The 15,477-nt window shown below is 48.2% G+C and overlaps 1 protein-coding gene across 1 annotated transcript in view; it reads left to right on the forward strand.

Annotated features, from left to right (window-relative positions):
• Nucleotides 1-15,477, forward strand: part of LOC141085533 (neurotrophin-4-like) — a 252,865-nt gene that overhangs the window by 18,858 nt on the left and 218,530 nt on the right. The window lies entirely within an intron of this gene.

The raw sequence follows: 15,477 nt of genomic DNA on the forward strand, positions 1-15,477 counted from the left end.
GTAACTGTAGTCATAGGCGGACATACCGCCGGTTCAACCGATGCGACTGCACCGGGGCCCAGAGGCTCCAGGGGGCCCCTGCAGGGCGGCTAATGATGATGGCAATCTGGCCGGTTTCTCCGGGCCCGAGGCTCCCCTGGCCAGATTGCTCTCATGTGCAGCGGGCAGGAAGCAGGAGCGGAGCTGCAAGGATTCGTCCTGCTTCCTGCCCGACGTCAGCGCTTCCTGTCTCTGAGGGCAGCGCCGCTGAATGATGTCATCATTCAGCGGCCGCTGTACCAGAGCGAGGAAGCAGCCGGAGGCGGTGATGCTGCAGACAGGTGAGAGGTGCTGTCACTGTGGGTGTGTATGTATGTGTGTCTGTGTGTGTGTATGTAGTATGTGTTTTATGTGTGTGTATGTAGTATGGGTGTGGATGTGTGTGTGTATGTATGTATGTGTGTGTATGTATGTATGTGTGTGTGTAGGTGGAGGAGAAGGCAATTATGGGGTGACGGGGAGAAGGCCATGATGGGGGTGATGGGGAGAAGGCAATGATGGTGTGAAGGGGAAGAGGCAATATTGGGGGTGATGGGGAGGTGGCAATGATGGGGTGAAGGAGGAGGAGGCAATATTGGGTTGATGGAAAGAAGTTAATGATGGGGAGATGGAGAAGGCAATGATGGGGTGATGGAGAAGGCAATGATGGGAGTGATGGGGAGAAGGCAATGATGGGAGTGATGGGAGAGAAGCCAGTGATGGGGAGAAGGCAATGATGGGGGTGATGGAGAAGGCAATGATAGGAGTGATGGGGAGAAGGCAATGATGGGGGTGATGGGGAGAAGGCAATGATGGGGTGATGGAGAAGGCAATGATGGAGGTGATGGAGAGGGCAATGATGGGGTGGTGGGGAGAAGGCAATGATGGAGGTGGTGGAAGGGCAATGATTGGGTGGTGGGGGGAAAGAAATGGAGACTATGTAATATATATACATATATGTGTGTGTGGCTATGTATATATAGCTTTGACGCCATAAGAGGAAGGGGGCCCAGACACATTTCTTGCACAGGGACCTCAAGCTGTCAGTGTCCGCCCCTGACTGTAGTGATTATATTTTATAAATACACAATTTTAACGAGTAAATAAATAAAGAAACTGAATTACCGAATTATACATTAAAATATGTAAGTGTCTAAAACCAACATGGAAAAACTGTTACGTTATGGACGTTATCCCACATTCTATGTAACCTTGGCATTTGTAGAATATTTTATTAATAGTACAACTTTTGGCAACCAAACTGCCACACAGAAGAAAAAAAGGATTGGTCACCAGGTCATTTTTATTTTGTATTTAGGATTGGTTGGTTTTCAACAATAGAGTGGTGTTCACAGGATCCCCGGGGACATGCCTTTAGGCTACCACTGTTTTAATTCCATGTGAGCCAAGACTCACAGTTAAAGACCATTAATAGTACAACTTTTTGGCAATGAAACTGCCACACAGAAGTTAAAGAGGATTGGTCTCCAGGTAATTTTTATTTAGGACTGTTTTTTTGCTGTCTTTAATAAGAGAGTGGGGCTCACAGGATCCTCGGGGGCGTGTCTTTACACTACTCTGTTTCATTTAACTGTGAACCAACACTACATGCTAAAGACTATAAAAGCTAGTACTAAATAAAAAGGCCCATATCTCTAGAGCCGTATGGCAGATTTAAAAAAAAATGAATACTCAGCGAAATAAGAGAAAAATCTGTCCACTTTTGACCTGGTCCTCTTTTAAGGGGTTGTCCGTCTTCAGATTTTTATTTTTGCTTAATTTACTAATCCTCTTAATAGACTTGAACCTGCAATACAGCAGGACCAAGATGTTGGTCAATGGGGTTGACTCTAACTCGACTTGTTACAACTGATTGCACAGTATCATAGTGTATGTCGGGTCATACCCCATTAACAAGAGGAGTGGTAACGCCCAGTTTGCAATTTATACATTACATTAATAGGAGTAATAACAGAGGACAGCACAACACACACTTCTATTGAAATATGCTAACAAAGTTTTCTTTCATGAGGATTACAAGTATTTAGTAAAACAGACATGTTATCAAGGGTTCAGAAAGTGTTATGTCTAACATGGAGAGGTAGATTTTCAAATCGCAAGGTCCAAAAAACTGTTTATTGTGCAGCATGGACAAACGATGTTGTTACATCAACGATGAACAGGCCAGAGCAATGGAGGCTGTAATGGCAAGAAGGCAACTGGAGGAAGCTGCAAACTCAGCGAAGGAAGATCAGCACAGCAAAGAAGATTTGGCAATGTGGAAAAACAGAGCAGATCATAAGTTCACTGTAGTGATGTAGCAAAGTTGAGTAGGTCAGGAGACTCATTGTAGCGATGTAGCAGATCCATCAATATAGCACAGTTGAGTAGATGAGAAGAGTCACTTTAGTAATGTAGCAGAGCCCATCGATATAGCAAAGTTGAGTACATTAGAAAAGTCACTTTAGCAATGTAGCAGGGCCCATTAATATAGCAGAGCTGAGTAGATTAGAAGAGTCACTGTCGTATTGTGGCAGAGACCAGTAATGTAGCAAAGTTGAGATTAGAAAAGTCACCTTAGTAATGTAGCAGAGCCCATCGATATAGCAAAGTTGAGTAGATGAGAAGAGTCACTGTCGTATTGTAGCAGAGCCCACCAATACAGCAGAGTTGAGTACATTAAAAGAGTCACTGTAGTAATGTAGCTGAGCCCATCGATATAGCAGAGTTGAGCAGATTAGAAGACTCACTGTAATAATGTAGCAGAGCCCAGTAATATAGCAAAGGAGAGTTGGTCATGAGATGAATAGTAGAATAATCCAGCATACAATCCTAGTGCTGGTGAGGACACCAACTACCTGAATACTCAGGCGGTGTATCACAGAAGTTCATTGAGTTATTATTTTAATCAGGTCCACAAAGGAAAAGAAGAAGCTGGCTGAACATGAGACAAACATTAGAGCCGGCCTGGAGCTGTCACAGGTGAGTAACAGACGGATTTGGGATGGAAAATACTAATCAGGTGGCCAAATCCAACAGGCCTCTATATAAATTGAAAAATATTATTCCAGCTGAACAATTCGTTTGCCTATGGAGAGATTGGTGACAGCGCTCTACGCTCGTTGTAATGGCAGGCGTTAGTGGTTGTCACTACGCAGCTCCGAATGGATTAGCTGGAAATAATATTGAAATATTATAATCGCTAGATGAATTTATATTTATACGTATTTTTTATTTTAGGAATAGATGATTTGGAGACGTACCAAGGGTTTTTTTTTTTTTGCTCTTATATCTTGTAACTTTTGATCTGTCAATTTGCAGAAAAATGCTATAATCTCTGAACGATATTTGTACAAGACATATCTTCGACTCATATTTTAGCTTTCTACCTTGATGATAGGTTGAATGTTTACACCAAAGGCAGATATTAGCTCTATATATCCTGGGTGTGGTACGCTCAAGCTTCCAGATTAATTGTGGTCTTAACATACTTTATAAATGTTAGCGGATTCACACGCATGGAGCCTTGGGAAAGAACATAACATGTAAAGACTTTGAAACTTTTCGATCAATTTATGGGGGATTTTAAGAAGGAACCCATTTAAAAAACTTCCTAACAATTTATCAACTGTCTATCTTTCAATACACAATTTTAGGGTCATGTGACTAGTTTCCAAATTAAAAAAAGTCAATCATTGTTTCATGGTCCCATTAATATTTGCATATTATAGGTATCTATTATGTAGCTGTAAAATGTTCGGTTTAGTTCCTCTCATCAGTCAATATCCACGTGGGTTCAACTGGTCCCTCTAAGCTAAGATAGCTAAAAATACAAAACCCTAAAGGTACATGCATACAACGATTTTCCTGGAAACAGTGTATAAAAACACTCAAAAGATTGAACATATGAATTTCTATGTCAAAACAACTCATTGCTCATATCATAGAATGAGTTGAGTTGGAAGGGACCTCAAGAGTCATCATGTCCAAGCCCCTGGTCAATGCAGGATTCACTAAACCATCTCAGACAGATGTCTGTCAAGCCTCTGTTTGAAGACTTCTATTGAAGGAGAACTCACCACCTACCTTCAGTCTTTTCATCATCTTTTCAATACTCCAGGTTTCAAAACAAGCAGAAATGTACAGATAATTCTTCCAGTGTTTTCTGCTTGGAAAAAGCCACAAACGAAAGAGAGATCATGTACAGATCATTCTTCCAGTGTTTTCTGCTTGGAAAAAAGCCACAAAGTGAGAGACTACCAACATACAGTGCACAAATGCTCACACCAATCTTTGAACAACCTGCTCTTTCTCTTCTGTCTCCTCCTAGTCGCTGGCGACATCTCTCCCAACCCCAACTCTCCTTCCACTAGTATATATAACTCTCATCCTGCAGCACATAGAAACTCTGCCAGTCTCATTAACATTCGCTGGATGCCTTCTCCTGTCTCTTTTAATTGTGCCCTCTGGAACTCATGGTCAGCATGTAACAAACTCCTCTACATTCAAGATGTCTTCCTTTCAAATTGCCTTAACTTCCTGGCTCTGACTGAAACCAGAATCCAGCAGTCTGACACCAACACCGCTGTTGCTTTCTTGTATGTTGGGCTACAATTTTCATATACTTTCAGACCTGACAGCAGATGAGGTGGAGTTGTTGGTCTGCTCCTGTAAGCAAAACGCTAGGCAAGGCGGGATTCCCGGAGTGGACCCTCTGGACTGTGGCACCAAGGGGCCCTGGACGAGCAACCAGGTGGACCCGACCCCTATACAGGGACCGTTAGGAGCAGGTCCAGGGGTTTGAATGCCACAGCAGCCGGAACCAAGAGGGGCGGCTCGGAATGGAGTACAGAGACGAACACAGGAGAGCAGGACTGAAGTAGGACTGCCGGAGCAGACACGGGTAAGCAGGACTGGAGTCAGATAGCAGGTGCGGACACAGGAGTGCAGGACTGGAGTCAGCAGGTACGGACATGGGTAGGCAGGGCTGGAGTCAGATAGCAGGTGCGGGCGGACACAGGAAGGCAGGACTGGAGTCAGGCAGCAGGTACGGACATGGATAGGCAGGGCTGGAGTCAGATAGCAGGTGCGGACACAGGAAGGCAGGACTGGAATCAGACAGGTGGTACGGACACGGGTAGGCAGGGCTGGAGTCAGATAGCAGGTGCGGACACAGGAGGGCAGGACTGGAATCAGACAGCAGGTCTACAAGGAAACACAAAGCAATAAGTGGAAGGCAGCTAATGCAAGGCAAGACCGCAGGACCTAGAATGCTGTTACTACAACGATCAGGCGCCTCCATTATGGGAGGGCTGCCTGATATACCCGTAGCTGTGCCCCCATTGGTCCGGCGGTGCTACCGAGTCAGGGCACCGCCGGAGATGATATCAGACAGAGCCGGGTGTGGCCTACTGCGCCTGCGCAGGGCCTGTAATGACGTCACCGGCCGCGGGCCGGTCAGAGGAGGACGCCGACGCTGGGGCTGGAGGGAGTGAGGCTGCCGTGCGAGGTAAGTGTGAGCGTGCGCAACGGGAGGCCTGGGGAGGTGCGCGTCTGGAGGCACGGGAACCGTGACAGTACCCTCCCCCTTAAGCCGCCCCCTGCTGCGATTAGCAAAAAATCTCCTGAAAATGTGAGGAGCGTTGATTTTATCCCGGGGTTCCCAGGACCTCTCCTCAGGACCAAAACCTTTCCAGTCAATAAGGAAAAAGGTCCTCCCTCTAACTCTCCTCATGGCGAGAATATCTCTTACCTCGAAGGTGTCATCAGAGCCCACCGGCCGAGGAGCAGAACAAGGTGAGGGATGGAACTGATTTAGTACCACGGGTTTCAGGAGAGAGATGTGGAAGGTGTTCGGGATGCGGAGCGAAGCAGGCAACCTCAACTTGTAGGCGTCTTCATTGACACCTTCCAGGATCTCAAAAGGGCCAATGTACCAGGGACCCAGCTTGTAGGAGGGCAATTAGTCGGATGTACTTGGACGAGAGCCAGACCTTATCCCCGATGTGAAACGGTGGAGGATCTAACCTCCTCTTGTCTGCGTGATTCTTCATCCGCTCGCTGGCCCTCTTGAGTGCCGTGTTGGTCTCGGACCAGATTTCAGAGAATTCTTGGGACAAGGAGTTGGCTGCCGGTACCTCGGAGGTCGGGGCTTCAGGAAGAGGTATATTAGGATGTTTGCCAAACACCACGAAAAAAGGCAACTTGGTTGAGGATTCGCCGGCAAGATTGTTATAGGCAAACTCTGCCCAAGGAAGCAGATCCACCCAGTCATTCTGATGAGCGTTGGAGAAATGCCGAAGGTATGCCGTCAACGTCTGGTTACTTCGCTCTACTTGCCCATTGGTCTGCGGATGATAGGCAGATGAAAAATCCAGGGATATATCCAGAAGTCTGCAAAGCGCTCTCCAAAACTTAGAAGTGAACTGGACTCCACGATCGGATACAAACCGTCGAGGTAGGCCGTGGAGCCTGAAAATCTGATGGACGAAAATCTTGGCTAATCCGTGTGCAGAAGGAAGGCCACTCAAAGGAATGAAATGTGCCATTTTGGAAAAGCGGTCCACAACCACTAGAATCACCATACAGCCAGAAGAGCGGGGCAGATCGGTGATAAAGTCCATGGAAATATTTTCCCAAGGTCACGTAGGCGCCGGCAAAGGAAGCAGCAGACCAGACGGGGGCCGACGTGATGTCTTATTCCTAGCACAGGAGGAACAGGAGGCAACGAAGTCGGCCACATCTTGGCGGAGAGTGGGCCACCAATAATACCGAGATATGAGAGCAAGGGTCTTCCTAATTCCGGCATGACCAGCCAATTTGGAGGAATGCCCCCATAGCAGAATTCTCCTCTTCGCTTTCTCCGGCACGAGTGTCTTGCCTGGAGGTGGAGAAAGCAGAGTCAATGGTGCCACAGTGATAATCCTCGTGGGCTCGATGATGTGGGAAGGTTCCTCCCCAACCTCAGTCGGTTGAAATACTCTGGATAGGGCGTCGGCTTTGGTGTTTCTGTCCCCAGGATGAAAGTGAAGCTCAAAATCAAAGTGAGCAAAAAATAAGGACCATCTGGCCTGTCGAGGATTAAGTCTCTGGGCGGACTGGAGGTAGGCTAGATTCTTGTGGTCCGAGTAAATAACAAACGGATGGACAGCTCCCTCCAGAAGATGAAGCCACTCCTCTAATGCCAATTTGATGGCCAAAGGCTCGCGGTCGCCAATCAAGTAATTGCAATCGGAAGAGGAGAAGGCTTTGGAGAAGAATCCACAGGGGCGTAGACGACCCGAATAGGTCTTCTGGGATAAGACAGCCCCAGCACCTGTTGAGGAAGCGTCCACCTTCAGCATGACAGGTGTGCTGCTCTCAGGATGGGACAACACAGGAGCCGTGGAAAAAGCCTGTTTTAGCGACAGGAAGGCCTCCTCGGCCTCTGGCGTCCAGGAGTTTGAATAAATCCCCTTACGGGTAAGGACGGAGATTGGCTTGGAGAGTGAGGAAAAGTGTGGAATAAACTGCCTGTAGTAGTTAGTGAATCAGAGAAAACGTTGGATGGCTTTTAGGCCGACAGGGCGGGGCCATTTGAGAATAGCGGATAGTTTCTCGGGATCCATCTGCAGTCCGGTGTCAAAGACGATGTAGCCCAGAAATGGTAGTGAGGTTTGCTCGAACAGGCATTTCTCCATCTTGGCATACAAACGATTCTCCCGAAGACGCTGAAGAACCAGGCGGACAGTTCTCCTATGGGATGCGAGATCTTAGAAGAAGACAAGGATGTCATCCAAGTACACTACCACACAGGAGTACAGGAGATCCCGGAAGATCTCATTGACGAACTCCTGGAACACAGCCGGAACGTTGCACAGGCCGAATGGCATCACCAGGTACTCATAGTGACCGTCACGGGTGTTAAAGGCGGTCTTCCATTTATCGCCGGCAGGATGCGGATGAGATTGTACGCCCCTCTGAGGTCCAATTTGGAGAACATCCGTGCCCCTCTGAGACGGTCAAACAACTCCAGAATGAGTGGGAGTGGGTACCTTTTCTTGATGGTGATGTTGTTTAAACCTCTATAGTCGATACATGGGCGCAGCGAACCGTTCTTTCTTTTAACGAAGAAAAAACCGGCTCCTGCGGGGGAGGAAGACTTCCGAATAAATCCCTTGGCAAGGTTCTCCTTGACGTACTCAGACATGGCTGCGGTTTCTGCGGAAGACAGAGGATAGATCCTACCCCTAGGAGAAATGGAACCAGGGATTAACTTGATTGGATAATCGAAGGACCAGTGTGGTGGAAGGACCTCCGCTTCCTTCTTATCAAAGACGTCTGCATAGGACCAATAGGCTGAAGGAAGCCCCGAGAGTTCCTGAGGTGGTTGTGCGGGAACAGCCGGACGGATAGGATTCAGACACTGGCCTTGACACGGGTCTCCCCAGCGCAAAACCTCCCCAGACGACCAGTTGAGTATCGGCTGATGGGTGCGAAGCCACGGAAGACCAAGTAGAATGGCATGAGACAGATCGAGCAGCACGTAGAAGGCCACTTTCTCTCGATGGAGAGCGCCGACTTGCAAAACAACCTCCTCCGTGACCGCGGTGATGGGTTCCTGTAGTGGTCTGCCGTCAACGGAAGCAATCACACGAGGATTCTTCAGAGTAACCACTGGAATCCGATACTTGTCCACCACTTCAGGTGGGATGAAATTACCTGCTGAGCCCGAATCCACGTAGGCCACCTCGGACCCACATCTCTCCCCTGAAAGTAAAAGAACAGATAACGTGAGAGCTTGAGAGGAGTCATTATCACCTAGGGAGGCCTCTCTTATCTGACCTAGGTGGAACAGTTTCCCAGTCTCTCAGGACAAGAGCGGATGAAGTGATATGCTCCTCCACAATAAAGACAGAGACCCTGCTCCCGTATTTCTCTCTGACGTCTCTCTGCCATCCGGACCCGGTCTACCTGCATGGGCTCGGGAGGCGGAGTGTGAACAGAACCAGCTGGTCGAGGACTAAAGGACCGATTGACGGTCAGGACTGGCCTGATGGGTCTCCTGTCTCTAGCTGACTCCCGGGCACGTTCCTGGAACCGAAGATCTATTCGAGTGGCCCGGGAGATGAGGTCCTCAAGAGTGGTGGGAGTATCCCAACCCGCCAATTCATCCTTTATCCTGCCCGACAACCCACGCCAAAAGGCTCCGACCAATGTCACATTATTCCAACCCAATTCGGAAGACATGGTGCGGAACCAGATGGCATATTGACCAACTGTCAGGGTGCCCTGGTGAAGGTTGAAAAGTGACTCAGTCAGAGAGGCTACCCGTCCTGGCTCATCAAACACCTTATGAAAGGTGTCCAAGAAAACCAGAATGTTAGAGACCATGGGATCATCCCTCTCTCAGAGAGCATTTAGCCAGGATAAGGCCTCCCCCTCCAGGGGGGACATGATAAAGGCTACCTTGGCCCTATTGGAGGGATACTGGTGAGGCTGAAGCTCGAAATCCAGGCTACACTGGTTTAAGAACCCTCTACACTATTTGGGGTCACCCCTGTACAGGGGTGGTTTGGCAAGGCGAGGAGAGGGAAATGAAGCGGGACCGGGGGCAGCGGTGGACTGGAGGTCCCCCAAACGGTTGTCTACCGAGGCCATATACGACAGAATATGGGACTGGGCGTCACGCTGCTGGCCCAGTTCCTGCTGGAGGCTGGCCAGCTGGGCAGCATTCCCGGGGTCGGCAGCCTGAAGAGCAGACAGACGTGACTCCATGGACTTCATTACTGATATAATGTGCCCCTGGTTCTCCCTCAAAAAGAGCAACTCTTTTTGACCGGGAGCGGAAATACCGGCGGGATCCATGGCCTGATCGTACTGTAAGCAAAACGCTAGGCATGGCGGGATTCCCGGAGTGGACCCTCTGGACCGTGGCACCGAGGGGCCCTGGACGAGCAACCAGGTGGACCCGACCCCTATACAGGGACCGTTAGGAGCAGGTCCAGGGGTTCGAATGCCACGGCAGCCGGAACCAAGAGGGGTGGCTCGGAATGGAGTACAGAGACGAACACAGGAGAGCAGGACTGAAGTAGGACTGCCGGAGCAGACACGGGTAAGCAGGACTGGAGTCAGATAGCAGGTGCGGACACAGGAGGGCAGGACTGGAGTCAGACAGCAGGTACGGACACGGGTAAGCAGGACTGGAGTCAGATAGCAGGTGCGGACACAGGAAGGCAGGACTGGAGTCAGACAGCAGGTATGGACACGGGTAGGCAGGGCTGGAGTCAGATAGCAGGTGCGGACACAGGAAGGCAGGACTGGAGTCAGACAGCTGGTACGGACACGGGTAGGCAGGGCTGGAGTCAGATAGCCGGTGCGGACACAGGAAGGCAGGACTGGAGTCAGACAGCTGGTACGGACACGGGTAGGCAGGGCTGGAGTCAGATAGCCGGTGCGGACACAGGAAGGCAGGACTGGAGTCAGACAGCTGGTACGGACACGGGTAGGCAGGGCTGGAGTCAGATAGCAGGTGCGGACACAGGAGGGCAGGACTGGAATCAGACAGCAGGTCTACAAGGAAATACAAAGCAATAAGTGGAAAGCAGCCTAATGCAAGGCAAGACCGCAGGACCTAGAATGCTGTTACTACAACAACGATCAGGTGCCTCCATTATGGGAGGGCGGCCTGATATACCCGTAGCTGTGCCCCCATTGGTCCGGCGGTGCTACCGAGTCAGGGCACCGCCGGAGATGATATCAGAGACGGAGAGCCGGGTGCGGCATACTGCGCCTGCGCAGGGCCTGTAATGACGTCACCGGCCGCGGGCCGGTCAGAGGAGGACGCCGGGGCTGCAGGGAGTGAGGTTGCGGCGCGAGGTAATTGTGAGTGCGCGCGACGGGAGGCCTGGGGAGGTGCGCGTCTGGAGGCACGGGAACCGTGACAGCTCCTTACTTCACAATGTGCTTTCCAGGTCATCCCCCCTGTTTCCTCAATTATGTTTCCTTCCTTTGAAGTCCACACTATTAGAGTCTTCAAACCCTTCTCCCTGTGAGAGGCTTCTGTGTATCACCCTCCAGGCTCCGCCAGTCGGTTTCTGGTACACTTTGCCACTTGGCTGCCACACTTCCTTTTCTATGATATTCCCACTCTAAGGGTATGTGCACATGTTGCGGATTCTACTGCGGATTTTTCTGCACAAGATCCGCATCTCTTGGTAGAAAACGTAGGTGCGTTTTTGATGCGTTTTTCGGATTTCATGCGGTTTTTCAGTGCGTTTTTGTAAGCTAAAGATGTTATTTAACAAAAAAATTGTGATGTCATTTCTGTCTAACCTCCTCTTTTACATTTGTCCAACCAACACTCCATTACACACACAGATAGACAGACAGATAGATAGATATGGGATAGATAGATGATAGCTAGATAGATAGATATGGGATAGATAGATCCATATATCTATCTATAGATATATACAAAGATATTTCCATAGATATATCCATAGATATATCTATACATATATCCATAGATATATCCATAGATATTTCCATAGATATATCCATAGATATTTCCATAGATATATCTATAGATATTTCCATAGATATATCCATAGATATACCGTATATATACATATATCCATAGATATATCCATATCCATGTTTATTAATGAAAAATATGTTTCATTAAAAAAAAATGGCCTGGGCTCCCGCGCAATTTTCTGCGCCAGAGGGGGAAAGCTGACGTCCGGGGGGCCAATATTTGCAGCCTGGGATGGGGGTAATACCCATGGCCCCTTGCAGCTGTCTGCATAGCCTTTACTGGCTATTAAAATAGGGGGACTCCCCAAAAAAATGACGTGGGGTCCCCCTATATTTTGTAGCCAGAAAGGCTACGCAGACAGCTGCGACCTGATATTCATAGGCTAGGAAGGGGCCATGGATATTGCCCCTCCCCGGCTACAAATACCAGCCCGCAGCCGCCCCAGAAATGGCACATCTCTAAAGATGCGCCAATTCTGGCACTTAGCCCCTCTCTTCCCACTCCCGTGTAGTGGTGGGATGTGGGGTAATAAGGGGTTATTGTCACCTTGCTATTGTTAGGTGACATTAAGCCCGGTTAATAATGGAGAGGCGTCAATAAGACACCTATCCATTATTAAACTTTAGAAAGGGTTAAAAAATACACACACAGGAATAAAGTATTTTAATGAAATAAAGCACAACAAGGTTTTCATATTTTTATTGCACTCCCAGATCCAAGCGACGGCCTCGGTCTCCTATAATAAAAAGTAAAAAAAAAATAAACCAACCGTATACTTCCTGTCCGACGCAGTCCAATTAATAACGAGTGTCCCACGATGATTTCCCCTATAGAACAGTGACATCACTGAGGTTACCTGAGTTCAGGGTCTCACTTTACAGCAATGATGCGTGAGAATTAGGGTTAGGGATACGGGACCTCTTTCCCAGCGGTGGAGAGATACACAGTGGAGGATTAACTCCGCCTGTCATTTCAGCACTGTATGTCCGTGCTTACGTGCTTAGCAGTTCAACTTTACTTAGCAACAGGGTTCTTATTACAGATGCAGCACAGTTCTCATACAATGACAATCCTGGAGCTTTCCCTGGAAATTTCTGCTTCTCCCGACAATCTCTGTCTCTTCCTTCAATCTCTGCCCCACTGGACAATCTCTGTCTCACCTGGCAATCTCTGCCTCGCCTGGCAATCTCTGCCTCACTGGACAATCCCTGTTCTGTGTGCGATGTTCGTGCCTTTAGGTCCACCAGCTTCCTCCCATTGCCCTTGTCCAGTTTCAATAGGAAAAGGTAAAAGGCTCACCATCTTAGTTCCGCTTAATTCCGGCTGTAGGCCCCGGATCCTCCTTGGAATGGTTACCGTTTAAGATGGTGACCACTCTGCCTGGGCTCCCTACTCGCCTCAGCGACTTCACCCCCACGGCTATCTGACTGTCCTTTTTCACTGCTGCATCACTACTCTCTACTCACCAGGAAGTCTCATCACTATATCCCACTGTTCTGTACAACACCCATCTGTAACTCCTCCCAGCCTGGAAAACCCATTATGCTAATTATGCTATTCTAACACTCTCATTCTCTATCTCTAGTATGCCACACAATTCTATGCCCACTACTGTCTTATGCTACTGCTACCTTTTATCCTATTTTATCTATTCTATACACAACACATGTCAAGTACATACACATTCCAGCAACAGTAAGTGAATACATTGACACTATGGAACCACACACATTTAATGTGAATACTGTTGTAATAGGGGGAGGCATATGATGGCCTCTGTCACCCCTCTTTACAGTGAAACCACAACTCCCCTGCAGCACGCCCGCTGTCATCTTTGACACAGAACTTTCCTTTATTACCTATATATGATCAGTCACTTGCTCATGTCACCTACATCTTAAAAAATTCTACAGGATCTAACGTTTTCTCACCTTTGAAACTGCAAAAAGTCTTACTGTCGCTCTTATTCACTCTTGACTGGACTACTGCAACTCTTCTGATCAGTCTCACTCTAACCAAACTTTCTCCCCACTAATCCGTCCTGAATGCAGCAGTCGGGGTTGTATTTCTCTCAGGCCGTTTCACTGATGCCTCCTCCCTATACCAGTCATTGCACTTGTTGCCCATCCGCTACAGAATAAAATATTCATATCTCTCACTCACAAAACTCTTCATATTTCTGCACCTTCCTATATCTTCTCCCTCATCTCGGTCTATCACCCTAAACATGCCCTCTGTTTTTCAACTGATCTAAGACTAACATCATTCATAATCTGAACCTTGTACCTCCGTCACCAAGACTTCTCTCATGCTGCGCCAGTTTCTGGAATGCACTACCCCAAAGTATCTGACTAATATCTATCTATTCTATATGTTTTTATTCATGCTTTAAAAACACATATCTTTAGACAAGCCTATCACCTCAACTCACTAACCTAACTCTCTCCTGTTCCCTCCTAAAAGTTCATCATAATTTCGTCCTACCTATTTATCTGTCTCGACATCCTCCATGAACCAATAGCACAAGGTAACTTCACTCAGAGATTTTGGCTGATGACCAGATAATGCAGCTTTATATAAAAACCGTTATTTATTACTAGCTGAAGAGCCCGGTGCTGCCCGGGCATAGTAACTAACTACGGTTAGTTATAACAAATTATAATGATTATATCTATATATATATATATATATATATATATATAAAGCTGAGTGTAGAGCCCCGCCCACTCCGCATAGCCACTATAATATCCCACATCATCCCATCAGCCAGAGCCACCGGACTACTACCCCTAATATCCCACATCATCCCATCAGCCAGAGCCACCGGACTACTACCCCTAATATCCCACATCATCCCGTCAGCCAGAGCCACCGGACTACTACCCCTAATATCCCACATTATCCCGTCACCGGACTACTACCCCTAATATCCCACATCATCCCGTCAGCCAGGGCCACCAGACAACTACCACTAATATCCCACATCATCCCGTCACAGACACCGGACTACTCCCCCTAATCCCACATCATTCCGTGAGCCAGAGCCACCTGACTACTACCACTAATATCCCACATAATCCTGTCAGCCAGAGCCACCAGACTACTACCACTACTATCCCACATCATCCTGTCAGCCAGAGCCACCGGACTACTCCCCCTAATACCCCACATCATCCCATCAGCCAGAGCCACCGGACTACTACCACTAATATCCCACATCTTTCTGTCAGCCAGAGCCACCGGACTACTACCCCTAATATCCCACATAGTCCCATCAGCCTGGGGTCAGAACCAGAGGACTGAGTGGAACGGTCCTAACTTCCATACCGGGGATCCCTTTATGAGAGGCCTGGGGTCAGAAACAGAGCTCTGAGTGGATTTGTCCTGACTTCCATACCAATGATCCCTTTAGTAGAAGCCTGGGGTGAGAATCAGAGCGCTGAGGGATTTACCCTAACTTCCATACTGGGATCAGAACCAGAGCGTTGAGTGGAACGGTCCTAACTTCCATACCAGGGATCACTTTGAGAGAGGCCTGGGGTCAGAACCAAAGCACTGGATGGATTTGCTCTGACTTCCATACAAATTATCCCTTTAAGAGGGAAGATGTGCCTACAGGATGGAGGATGTGTGATGGGGATATGAGCAGGGAGGGGGGGATTCATTTCTGTCATGTGCTCTCTTCTCCATTCAGGGGGGCAGACAAAGGCTGGGAGCTTATGTTCCCGAAGATGCTAGATTTCTCCCACCATGTCAGTGTCTGCTGAGGTGTTGTCAAGTGGGAAAACTTGCTCATAGCAACCAATTACAGCTCAGCTACTTTTAACCAGCTCTGGCGAAATGAGAGATGCTTAGTGATTGGTTGCAAGGAAACCTGTTGCGCATAGCAACCAATCACAGCTCAGCTTCTTTTGAACAGCTCTGGTAAAATGAAAGATACT

This window comes from Dendrobates tinctorius, unplaced genomic scaffold, assembly GCF_039654945.1.
Source record: "Dendrobates tinctorius isolate UK_male_01 unplaced genomic scaffold, ASM3965494v1 ptg000028l, whole genome shotgun sequence".
Lineage (NCBI taxonomy): Eukaryota > Metazoa > Chordata > Amphibia > Anura > Dendrobatidae > Dendrobates > Dendrobates tinctorius.